Raw genomic sequence first — 12194 nt, 5'->3', positions numbered from 1 at the left:
GCTGACTGAAACGCTTCTCACATCCATTACATTGGAAAGGTTTGTGTCCAGTGTGGAGACGCATGTGCGTCTCCAGGTGAATGAAACGCTTGCCACACTGATCACACATGTGGGCTTTCGTTCCTATGTGATTTAGGGAGTCTGTGGGAGTCTTTATTTCTGGTGTATCTGTGTCACCTTGTTTCTGGCTGGTTAAAGCGTCTGTGTCGCCTTGTGTATCTGTGTCACCTTGTTTCTGGCTGGTTAAAGAGCCTGTGTCGCCTTGTGTATCAGTGTCGCCTTGTTTCTGGCTGGTTATGGAGTCTGTGATTTGCAGAAAGGATGCTGGGGTGATCTGTCCATCCCTCAGCATTTGGCAGTATAGGTCATTGTGGCTTCTCTTGAGGTGTCTATACAGGAGGACCTGAGAGATGAAGGCGAGCGGACACTCAGAGTAAGAACAAGAGAAGGTCTGAATCTGGGAAGACTGAGGCCTCACACCTGAGGGAGAGAGAGAGAGAGAGAGAGAGAGAGAGAGAGAGAGAGAGAGAGAGAGAGATTAAAGATTAAATGTCATTATGTGTTCAGTCAAAATCAGAGCAGAGCAGGACATACCTTTCTTTTTCCTCTTTCTCTTATTGTTTGACGAGACTTGTGATGTCTGTGTTGTTAAGGTGACGTATTTGTTGAGTTTTCTGCCTTTCTTCTTCTTCTTCTTCTTCTTGTTTGAAAGAGACCAGTCAGAGTCAGAGTCGTTGCCCCGTTGTCTTTTGGTTCCCACCACATTCTCCTCCTCATCACTGCTGCATTGCTGCAGGGGAGCTGGTGGATGGAGAGCCTGGTGAACCATGTTCAGAGGGAGTTTGTGAATGACCACCGCTGCTGGGTTCATATCAGCCAGAAGAGAAGTGGAAGCTTCATCTCTTTGTGGGTGTTGTGACTTGGAGGCAGGACAGTTGGATGCCACAGGAGATAAAGATATATCACCTAAAGAGAAAAGTGTTAAAAGTTAAGAGTCAATTATTAGGATATAATAATAACGACTTGACATTAACAAAATCAATTATGCACGTTTGTCATTTGGATTTTCTTCCGTTTACATGTTTTTGTCAGCCCCTCATTAGTGCATTTGTTCATCTTAGACTTTTTGTGTCTCCCCTGTATGAATCCCCATGAATAATTTCAGTCTCCATCCCACCCCTCTTAAAAAAAAAAGCTCCACTGACCTCCACTGGTCTCCTCACACTCAATTTTAACTGCAGAACAGTGTGAAGAGATGTCTTCATCATCATATTCTCGTTTGACTGGTAGTAATATAATCATGGATCCTTCAGGCACCTCCAGTCTATGAAGAAACTCCTGCTCCTCTTTAATGTGTAGATAATATGGTTCCCCCAGGGGCAGACTGGGGCTCCTCTCCTGTTCTATGCTGATGGATACAGCCTTGTGTTTCTCATCATTGCCCTGAAAGAAAATATGGAAAATAATCACTTAATGTGTCTGGACAGGGCTCCAGACTAACCTTTTCAGAGGTAGCACTGGTGCCACTCTGTCAGGCCGAAAGGCATGGCCGAGACTATGTTTTTCACCCTGTCCGTCCGTGAACAGCTAATCTCTGGCACACGATGGCAGCGAAACTGTGCACACGTGCTCCCTGGGTGCCAGAGCTGAACCTCAGCCACACGTTTCACTAGGGGTGGAGGAAAAAATCGATTCGAATCGTGTTTCTAACATGGTAAGATTCAGAATCGATTCTCATTTTCCAAAAATGATTAGATATTATTTATTAGATATTATGATTTTTTATTACGATAATTTATTAGATATTATGTTTTGTTTGAACAAGTTAAAAAATGTGTGCATGCATGAAATCAGACATGTCTTGGATTTACATTATTGCAATAAGTTGATAAAACCTTTACAATTATAAAAGCTACGTAAATGTACTGCTTTCATGCCAGCAGACTGGAGTAGATAGATCCTGATATATGAATTGAATAGAGAATCGTTTTGAATAGAGAATCGTTTTGAATAGGGAGTCGTTTTTAAATTGGAAAATAATCGTTTGGATTTGAAAGAATCGAAAAAAAATAGTGAATCGTGACCCCAATAATCGATTCTGAATCGAATCGTGGGATACCCAAAGACTCGCAGCCCTACGTTTCACGTGTGTCTGTTATATCGCCACCACTATAGTCATAAAACAAATTTCAGATTTTTCATATTCCATCCTGATTGGCTTTCAAAGTTTGCAGAGTGCTCCGTTTTGAAGAAAATGCCTCAAATCATGATACTGCATGCTATTTCTGTATTTCATTCCCAGGCCAAAGAAGAAATGGTACTGAATTTCTTTTCTTCAAAACAGCCTCAAGGTGGCGCAATATTTACCTATACGTAACTCCACCGATAAGTGTAAAAGGTTGTAGTCCCTCCCTAGAGGCCAAGGAAAATCGCTCGCCCTTTATTTTTTCTCCTTCAGATTTTATCAAACTTTCACGCACATCGGTACACATGATCTCTATAGTCATGTGATCAACACAGGTATGTTCAATTCATCATTTTCCATCCTGATTGGCTAAGATTGACATCTACTAAGGGCTTGCAGGGGTGGCCCGTTTTGAACAAAATGTTGCAAATCACAAACGCAGTGTCTGATTGCAGTGAAACTCCGCACGCACATTCCCATTCTCACTAGGCTGAGGAAGGAATGCCACAAGAAAATGTACAAATCAGCCTCATGGTACAGTCCGAGGCACATTTTGACCTGTAACTGCACCGATCTGCATAAAACCTTTATGCATATTTCCAAGAGGCCAAGGTAAAACGTCTGGCCTGCATTTTAATAATCTGCCTTTTATAACGCCACCAGGACAGGAGGTCGACTTATGTGAAATACCAAACAATGCACACCCACAACCAAACATTCCTCACCTGGCGGAGACCTTTGCAAAGAAGAGCACTGCTTCTAGTTCTCATCTGTAGTCCCTGAGCAGGCTGTAACAAAGTGGGGATAAAACTATCGTTACAAAAATGTACAATATAATACAATACAATACGAATAAACATAGTACAGGGGACCCAACAATTACAGTGACATATGAATGACACCAGTGACAAATGGAGCTGATAACTACCCATGATAACAAATTTGGTTCAATAAAAAAGACTTGAGTTCAATAAATAAAGACTAAAATGTGATTACAATAAATGTACCAAATGCATCAGGTTCCCCATCCAGAATCAATGGGGGTATTTTTTATTTTATTGTTTTTGTCTTATGAATTGGACAAATAAAAACATATTGTTAAATTGAATTATTGAATTGAGTTTCCATGGCGTGAGTAATCATTAGAAAGGGGGAAAAAGTCATTTTGGGGGTGAACTACCCCTTTAAGCCACCTCTAAATAGTTAGTGGTCTTTCTTACTTTGGTAGGACAGGAGACTATTTCAGTGATGGGAGGCTCTAACAGAGAAGACACTCTGAATGGTACCTCACAGTCCCCTGTGGTAGTTGCCCTTGTTGCTCTGTCATCACTTTCCCTTCGATCTATGAACTTTTAACTCCCCATCCTCAAAGCGCCATCCATTGCCAATGGGTGAAGGGGCAGACATTATACCAGTCAGAGGCCGACCTGCAAGCTCACAACGCGGCACGAAGCGAAGCGACTCGTTGTATGTTTGTACAACTGCTATTTCCATAGTTTGGGTGCCGGGCAAATGTCTGATTTCTTTGCTAAAGCTAAAACGAAGCCTCTTCAATATCAATCCTGTATACACTGTCCTTGTGTGCTCTGTATTTTTGTCTGTCCAGATGCTGTACTAGCCGCGTGTTCACTGTCACTTTCAGGTTGGCTTACCTCAGTTGACTCTGTTGTTGTTTCGGTGCCTGATGGCTGACAGTCTAACAGTTTAGGGCTGTGACGCGCACGCCCGCACGCCCGCACGCACACGCACACACACACACACACACACACACACACACACACACACACACACACACACACACACAATGAATATTAGTCTTTTTTTGTATATTATTTAAATCATATTGAGAAAAAAAGAAAGGCTGCTACTTGTTCCAAAGCGACTGCAAAATATTTATGCTATTGATTGTTTCTAAAAGCATTATACCCTGAATATATATAACATGTACAGTAGGCTATAAAAGGACACAATGTGACATAGCTCTATTTACACAATGATTGCTGTATGTACTCCTTCCAACTGTATATGCGTTCCCCATTTCAACAGTTTTTGGTATATTTTGACACTTGCTTTGGCAACGTAAACATATGTTTTCTCAGGCCAATGAAGCTCCTTTTAATAGAGTTGTGCTGTCAAGACTGTATCTAAAGACAGACACAATACAGACTACATGTTGTTGACTAACGCCTTACTTTTGAAATGTGCAGTGTGAGCATATTGATAATGCATCGTAATAACTCACACGTCTTCATTTGTGGTTGCAGTACTTCTTGCCTTAGAATTTGACAAGAACTTGGTGTACTGTTGGTAACAGGTCTTGTGGTACCGCACCTTCAGGGCCACACAGTCTTTGTCTTTAATATGCAAAAGCACATTAGAGTCCTCCTTCACCTCAGCAGCCTTCAGCAACAGTCCTTGAAACAAGAATAGTACACGTAAATGCTGTGTGTGTGTGTGTGTGTGTGTGTGTGTGTGTGTGTGTGTTTGTGGTGGTGAATGTATTGTGTGTGTGCAGGCCCGCCACTAGGCACACAAGCACAGCATACGTCGTGCAAAAGAGGGCAAAAAAAAAGACGACAAAAGCATAAAAAATAGCCATGCCGATCATCATCATAATAACTATTATGTATTTGCTACACCTAAATAATCATGGCATGTGTGCGTGATGCCTGACACGTCCTCAACTTGACGTGCTCAGAGCTAAGCGTCTGGCAGGGAGAAAGCAAGGTGCATGGTTATTGTATAGATCTACGAGCTTATGTATCTATTCTTTTCTGCAAATAACAGTGATGAAATAACAGTCAATGGTTTTGATGTATGTATGTATGCACCACCATGAGGTTGCTTTTTGCAGACAACATACATGCGACCTGGCGGTCGCTTATCTCCCGATTAGGGAGTCTTAGAGGTACATAGATTTAAAAAGTGAAGTGAGGTGTGCCCTTTTCATATTAAGTCCCTAGGCTGCAACACCTACAGGGTTTGAATCCCGTTCCGAACGATGAAATAACGCCCCCAAAAATATTGAAAGAAGTCACGCTTCCAGTAGGACTTGTTATCGCTACTGCACATCACATCCTACTCATGATTAGAACTTCCATCTCCCAGACTGTATGACGGGAACATTTGCGAACACACGTGCAGCCTTATTGATCACATGACCATGTGTGTGTGTGTGTGTGTGTGTGTGGGCGCAGCCACATATGAAGCGTCAAGCAGCATAACCCCCATCCACTCCCATGTTAAGGGAAAAAATAGGAAGCAGTGTTTCAAAGACGACGAAGTGTCATTGAGCCGCTGCTGATCGTATTCTAACCCTAACCCTGATCGTATGCTAAGCTCGTATTCAATGCATGGGGTTCAGCACTGCTCAACTGTCACCCGGTAGTGATACACTAACCAATTGGACAAACCTAAACGCCGGAAGAACGGCACTTTGTTGACACTCCCATTAGCCACTCAACTGTCAAAGTTCAAAGGAACGGCAGGAAACGCTGCAGTAGATAAGCGTTATTCCACGCTTAACAACTCACCATATGTGACGGAGCAATCAAACACACAAAATTCAACAGAACAAAGGAAAATACATCTACTCTGTTAAAAATGTTCTCTTACTTGGCCATATTGTGAATTCTTGAATAACGGTCTCTCATGATAAAAACTGTGTAAAATGTGTCTCCCCACTGTGTGTGTGTGTGTGTGTGTGTGTGTGTCAGTGTGTGTGTGTGTGTGTGTGTGTGTGTGTGTGTGTGTGTGTGTGTGTGTGTGTGTGTGCAGGGCCGGCGGCAGCCAGCAATGACTCAGGGTGCAATGCATTTAAGTGAAGGTTGCCCATATTTTTACATTTTTTTATGTCCAATAAAAAGCAGCTGCAGCGGCACGCGCTGTAGCCTGTCTATATATAGACTGTGCCCACTGCGCAGCCAGGTAAATAAACCATTACTTGCATTAGCCGATCGGAAGTTTTGTTTTATTATTATATTTGATATTATCACACCCCACCCACCACCACTTTCTTAACACGCTGAGAAAGGCTTGACGCCGAAAAGCTATGCAAAAAGTAATGGCACACAATTCAATTTCAATTCAAAGGAGATTTATTTGCTTATTGACATGAGAAAACATATTTTTACATTGCCATGCAAGAATCAAAATATAATAAAAACAGTTAAAGAAAACGGGGAATGTATATACTGTTTAGTCACAGCGTCATTTTTGGATCATGCAGTCTGCTTATCAATAGTAAAAAAGTAAAAATAGTAAAACGGTCTAATAGTAATAATTAATAAGGGAATCGGTCATCAAAAAATAAAAATCTTCGTGAAAGCTGGTCGGAATTAACAAGTGTTGAAATCTCCTTGCCTTTGGATTGTCGTAATTCCCGTTCTTTCCAAATGGTCATGCATGTCAGATGCTCCTTGCAATTTTCATGTCGGGTAAATCCCTTCATCTTTTGCATTGCAGTCCACCAATTGCTGTAACCAACGCTATTGGTGAACGCAGAGTCAGAGTGTGTTCCAAACTTTCTGCATGGAAAACAAAACGCTGCATCTGCTTGTACCGAATATTCAAGCCATTCTCTGTCGCTGTACCATTTTGTGCAAAATGACCGATTCCCGCCGTGCCGTTGCCTCTTTGGAAACTGCTTCAGGCGAACCTGGGCTGGCTTGTCTTCCCCCAAGTCGTCTGGCATGTTAGATTCTGCTGCAGTTGTTGAGAATCCCGGCAGTGGCGGGTCTACGGTCACGGGTCCTGCTGCCTTTGGTGTCTCCATTGCCACGGTCTGTGGAGGTGTGGTGGTTGTGCTGCTGCTGGTTATGCTGCTGTCTTGTGCCAGCAGCTCAGGCCTGGCTGCTGGCGGTGCTGGTGGTCCAGGCGCTGGTGGCACCAGTGTGGTCTTGGTGGCGAGGAAAAACAGAGTCCTCTGGATGAATTTCTTCTTTGCTGGAGGTGCCATGTTGTTGTTGTTGTTGTAACAGCCAACACACAAGTGTTTTTTGGGCTATCGGGGTGCCCATTTTATACAGTAACTTGTATGTGAATACAAAGCCATCACATTTGCATTTATATGGCTGGGCGCTCCGAGCGCCCTGGTTGGTCGAAACTATCTATTGTTGTAGGCCTATGCCAGGGAAGCACACAAGGTAAATGTATGTTATAATTCATATTTTAAAATGTAAGCATTTTAGCTCTTAATCATAATCCAGAGTGATTTACAATAAGCAAGGTAATATATCATCATCATCATTATAATGCAACAAAATATTAGGCAAATCTAAGAAAAAGGTATAGTTCACTGCATGGTATAATTAAGGCCAACTAAATACAAGGATACTGATACTCTATAAGTCTTTGGGCTTCTTTCAATTGTGGTCTTTTTTTAAACTAAAAAAGAACACAAAACAATGTTGTCTTTGGAATGGTTTCTGACTGCATAGTAGCCAGTAGCCTAACTGCCTAAGCTATGCAGAAACCATTTCAAAGACAAACAAACATATAAAATGGACACATACATACAGATATACATCATTTGAGGAAAAATGCTCTTTTTTTGTTGTCCCAAAGCGACTACAAATGAGTGCTGCTATAGCCTGTAGAGGACAAAATGCTTTACCCCCTCCAACTGTATATATATTTTTTCTATACTGTTTTTATTGTATTACTGTTTTGACACTTGCTTTGTCAATGTAAACGTATGTTTTCTTGAATTGACAAGATGTTGAGAAAACATATTAAACATAGGTCTAGGAAGGTCAACTAGGAGGTGTTTAGGAATGTGAGGAATTTAACAGATATGTCGGCCCCCACACGTCACGTTTGCATGCGTATGTATGAATGCAAATGCTAGGCTTTGTTTACCGTCGGCCGACTATTAGCGCCCTTCGGCTTCACTGTGCGGGGGAGGGGAGGCGCGAGGTCCCGTTTCTCTCAAAGCCAACAGACTATTTGACTAAATGAAAAAACGGTGAAAAAAAGAATAAAAATAAATAGGACATTTTAATAAATCTTATCCAAGGGTGCTCCCTGTCCAAACTGAGGGTGCAAGGCAGGCCTCAGCACCCTCGTAAAACCGGTCGTGTGTGTGTGTGTGTGTGTGTGTGTGTGTGTGTGTGTGTGTGTGTGTGTGTGTGCGTGTCTTACCTGCTGAGAACGTTTTTGCTTGGGAGAATTTATCAAACACCTTTAGGCCTCTCACACGTATCTCCTTTCTGACTTTTTTACAAATAATGCATACGGTTGGAAGAAAAGGGCCAGCAGAAGCTAGGACAGGCAAACCTGTCCTGGACCCAGGTTTCTTTCGCGGGGTTTCAGGTGTGGCTCCGTCAGCACTGGTGCTGTCTGAAGGGACCGACTGACCCACATCTGCATCTGGATCTTCTAACGCAGTGGTTCCGGAACGTTTTAACCTGTGTGACCCAAAAGAGCAATTAGACATTCGCCCGGGAACCAAACTAGTGAAAATTGCAGATCTACAAGCTCACAGTGTCGCTTTGTGCTTTGTTGTGAGCTTGCAGATCGGCTATTTTCACTACTTTCTAAGGTTTTCTTCTTTAAGATGCACAAAATTTCTTTTTTTGAAAATCACATTAAAAAAAATATTTTGAAATAATCTTATTAGGCTATTTGTTACGCACAGCTTGACCGTGTCCGTGTACACTTGGTTCCACTGACACATCACTGTCTTGGCCATCTGGCCAGTGTGGCACAGAGTCACAGTGATGTGGACATCAGGGATCTCCATATATGGGCACAAAAGGGATTTGGTTCCCCTATCATCCCTGCTGGGATCTCCATATATGGGCATAAAAGGGATTGTTCCCCTGGCATTACAGGGATCTCCATATATGGGCATAAAAGGGAGAGTCTGTCTGTCTGGGTAACACTTGTCTATTTGTTGATTGACTCTCAAGCTCTGACATGGGAATCAAATCCATTTTGTTGCCATATGGAGATCCCCGTGATGCCAGGGGTATAAAATCCATTTTATGCCCATATATGGAGATCCCTAATATGCCAGGGGAACCAAATCACTTTTAGGCCCATGTATGGAGATCCCTGTCATCATCACCCATATCTATATAATCACTATGATGTCAGTGGAACCAAATCCCTTTGGACAGATGGCCAAGACATGGCGCCACCGTCTTACTGGTTATCATTTTTTTTTAATGTAACAAACCAAAATAATACTTACTCTTGTCGTGACCCAAAATTATTGGTCTGTGACCCACAAATGGGCTCCGACCCAGTGTTTGGGAACCGGGGTTCTTCTAACGTCCGTGCAACGCATGTCTCGGCAGAAGCCAAACGCGTTGCGTCAGTAAAACGCATGTAGCAGGTTGGATGAAACCCAGCGTCCTCTGGCATGTGGTCAAACTCCATGTGCACACAATGTTTATACATTTCTGCAAGCTCTTTGTAAGCACTTGTGTTTTGTTGTTGTTGTGCTGTGTGCGGCAGACAGGAAGCGGATTCTTCTTCTAGTAGGTTATGGTAGGTTGCAACCATTGCTGTTAGCTGCATAACGCCACCTACTGTCCCGGAGTGTGTAGTATCTGCCTGAATTACTTGATAATACTACTAATAAAACATTAACCAATTTTATTTAACACAAATTAATAATCACTGTCTCCCTGTAAAATTTTCAGTTACATTTTAAGATGTTATTGTTTTTAGTTTTTTTGTTAATCTCTGGCATTCACACTGAAAGGAGTAGTTCACCCCCCAAATAACTTTTTTTCCTATTGATTACTCATGCGTCATGCCATGGAGACGTCATGCCATGTTTTTTTTCCCCCAATGGGGGTAAATTCATTGTAATGCATGCACATAAAAGAAGCACGCTGCGCGCATGAAAAAGAAAATCAACTTGATCCATTAGCCACTTCTTTTCACATGAAAAGAAGATGCTTAAGTGGTTTCCTGTGTAAATAAGCCAAGTGCTTTCTTTCTAGGATCTCCATTTAGTTGACCTTGTTCTATGCAAACTTCTAATAAAGTATTCAACCAATCAATGACAAATTAAGATGGTCGTTCTCTTTTTGGCCACTAGATGGTGGTGTAGCATAAGTTATGACAGACCAGTAGCACATGGGTAGTCTGGGTAGCCATGTGCTTCCAAGACTACCACAGCAAAGAAATCAGCTGATAGGCTGTTCAGAGAGGCTAGAGAAAACTTGACAACAAGACAACAATACATTCCTGTGATGATTCCCTCTGCTGCACAGTGTGTGTGTGTGTGTGTGTGTGTGTGTCTCCATTATTATTCATTGCTCCTGGCACAATGCCAAATGAATTGATCAGACAAAATTGGAACTGGACCAAAATTAAGCTGATAACTGATTGGCTGAAAGTTTGATATGGGATATGGGTAGTCTCCCATTGTCTTATAGGCCAGCCAATGATGAAAAAGTTGTGCATGTGTTGACTAGTTACTCAGTCTGTTAGTAGACCAGTAGCTCTTCGAGCAAGCTGGTAAAAATCATCGACTGAACAAAACTGAGCAAGTCCAGTTTTCGGTCGATATTGGTCGATAACGTTCCCGACCCGCTGCCGAAAACCTGGCGATGAGCTCCCGTTCGGCAACAGACGCTATCCGCCGCCGATTCGCGGCCGAATCGGTTTGGTTAAAAGTGCCCTTTACATGGTTTAATATTGATCGCTTTGTGTGTGTGTGTGTGTGGGGGGGGTGGGTGTGTCTCCATTATTATTCATTGCTCCTGGCACAATGCCAAATGAATTGATCAGACAAAATTGGAACTGGACCAAAATTAAGCTGATAACTGATTGGCTGAAAGTTTGTCACCTACCTGAAAATATATGTTACGTTTATCAAAGAGCTGGACAGGGAGGGAGACCCCTGTAACTGAACAAACATTATATAGCAATTACTAACACAGTGCTTTAACATTTCAACAAAATAAAGTTTTATTTAAACCAACAAACCTATCCTACCCTACCTTTAAAGAGAAGGTGGTAGAGACTCGAAGTGTGTGCAGAACATAAATAAACAACAGTTTTTGATTAACTTACTTCATTTGGAATAAGAACACTCCACCATTATTATGAAGTATGCACTTATATTGCTGGTCATCCTATATCAGAAACATCACATGTACTGGTACTATTCTTCAGATATGTCATTTATGGATACAGATTGAAAAGTCCTCCTGTGCATCCTCATCTTTAGTATCTATTTAGCTATAAGAGTCACTGAGGATTTGATTTCAGTTAAGAAGGTTCACTCTGCTTCAATTTGTATGCCAATAAATAACAACCATATGTTGGCCCTTGTGTGAGGAGTGCCTTTGACGTATGGCAGTCAAGTGGTATCCATGCCTGTGTTGAACTCTTCATAGAGATGCAATTGCTTCCTTTGATGAACCAGTTCATAAATTCAATATAACCAGTCAGTTAGCCTTCTATTTTTGATAAATGTATTAAATAATATTGCTATCAGATGTGTCTCAAGTTCTCTCAACCATAAAATGTCAAGTCTTTCAGGCCTAATAAATCCAATCGTAATACGGCTTCAAATGTGTAATTCTATTAGAATTAAGAGAACTCACACTTGCATTGAGGCAAGGTCTTTTTGGCCCCAATCAGATTATTATTTGTATTATCTGCAGCAGAAAATGGAATGTAAGCAAAATATAGAATCATAAAATATACACATAGGATCAGGATCACTCCAGCAGCAATACTGGTGTCAATTTATCTCTGGGAGGGTAAGACCCTTACGGGCCCAATAATTGGAACACCGCTGTTCAGATTATGGGTAGTCTCCCATTGTCTTATAGGCCAGCCAATGATGAAAAAGTTGTGCATGTGTTGACTAGTTACTCAGTCTGTTAGTAGACCAGTAGCTCTTCGAGCAAGCTGGTAAAAATAATTTTGTCAACTCCGTCAGGAGTCGATTCCGTCAGATATGCCATTTTATGGAGTTGACCTGATCTAAAAAAAAGTTGTGGGAGGTTGGCCCATTACATGGTTTAATATTGATCGCTTT

This window comes from Nannobrachium achirus (genome assembly GCF_963921795.1).
Source record: "Nannobrachium achirus genome assembly, chromosome: 19".
Classification (NCBI taxonomy): Eukaryota; Metazoa; Chordata; class Actinopteri; order Myctophiformes; family Myctophidae; genus Nannobrachium; species Nannobrachium achirus.
Note: the sequence above shows the minus strand (reverse complement) of the source record.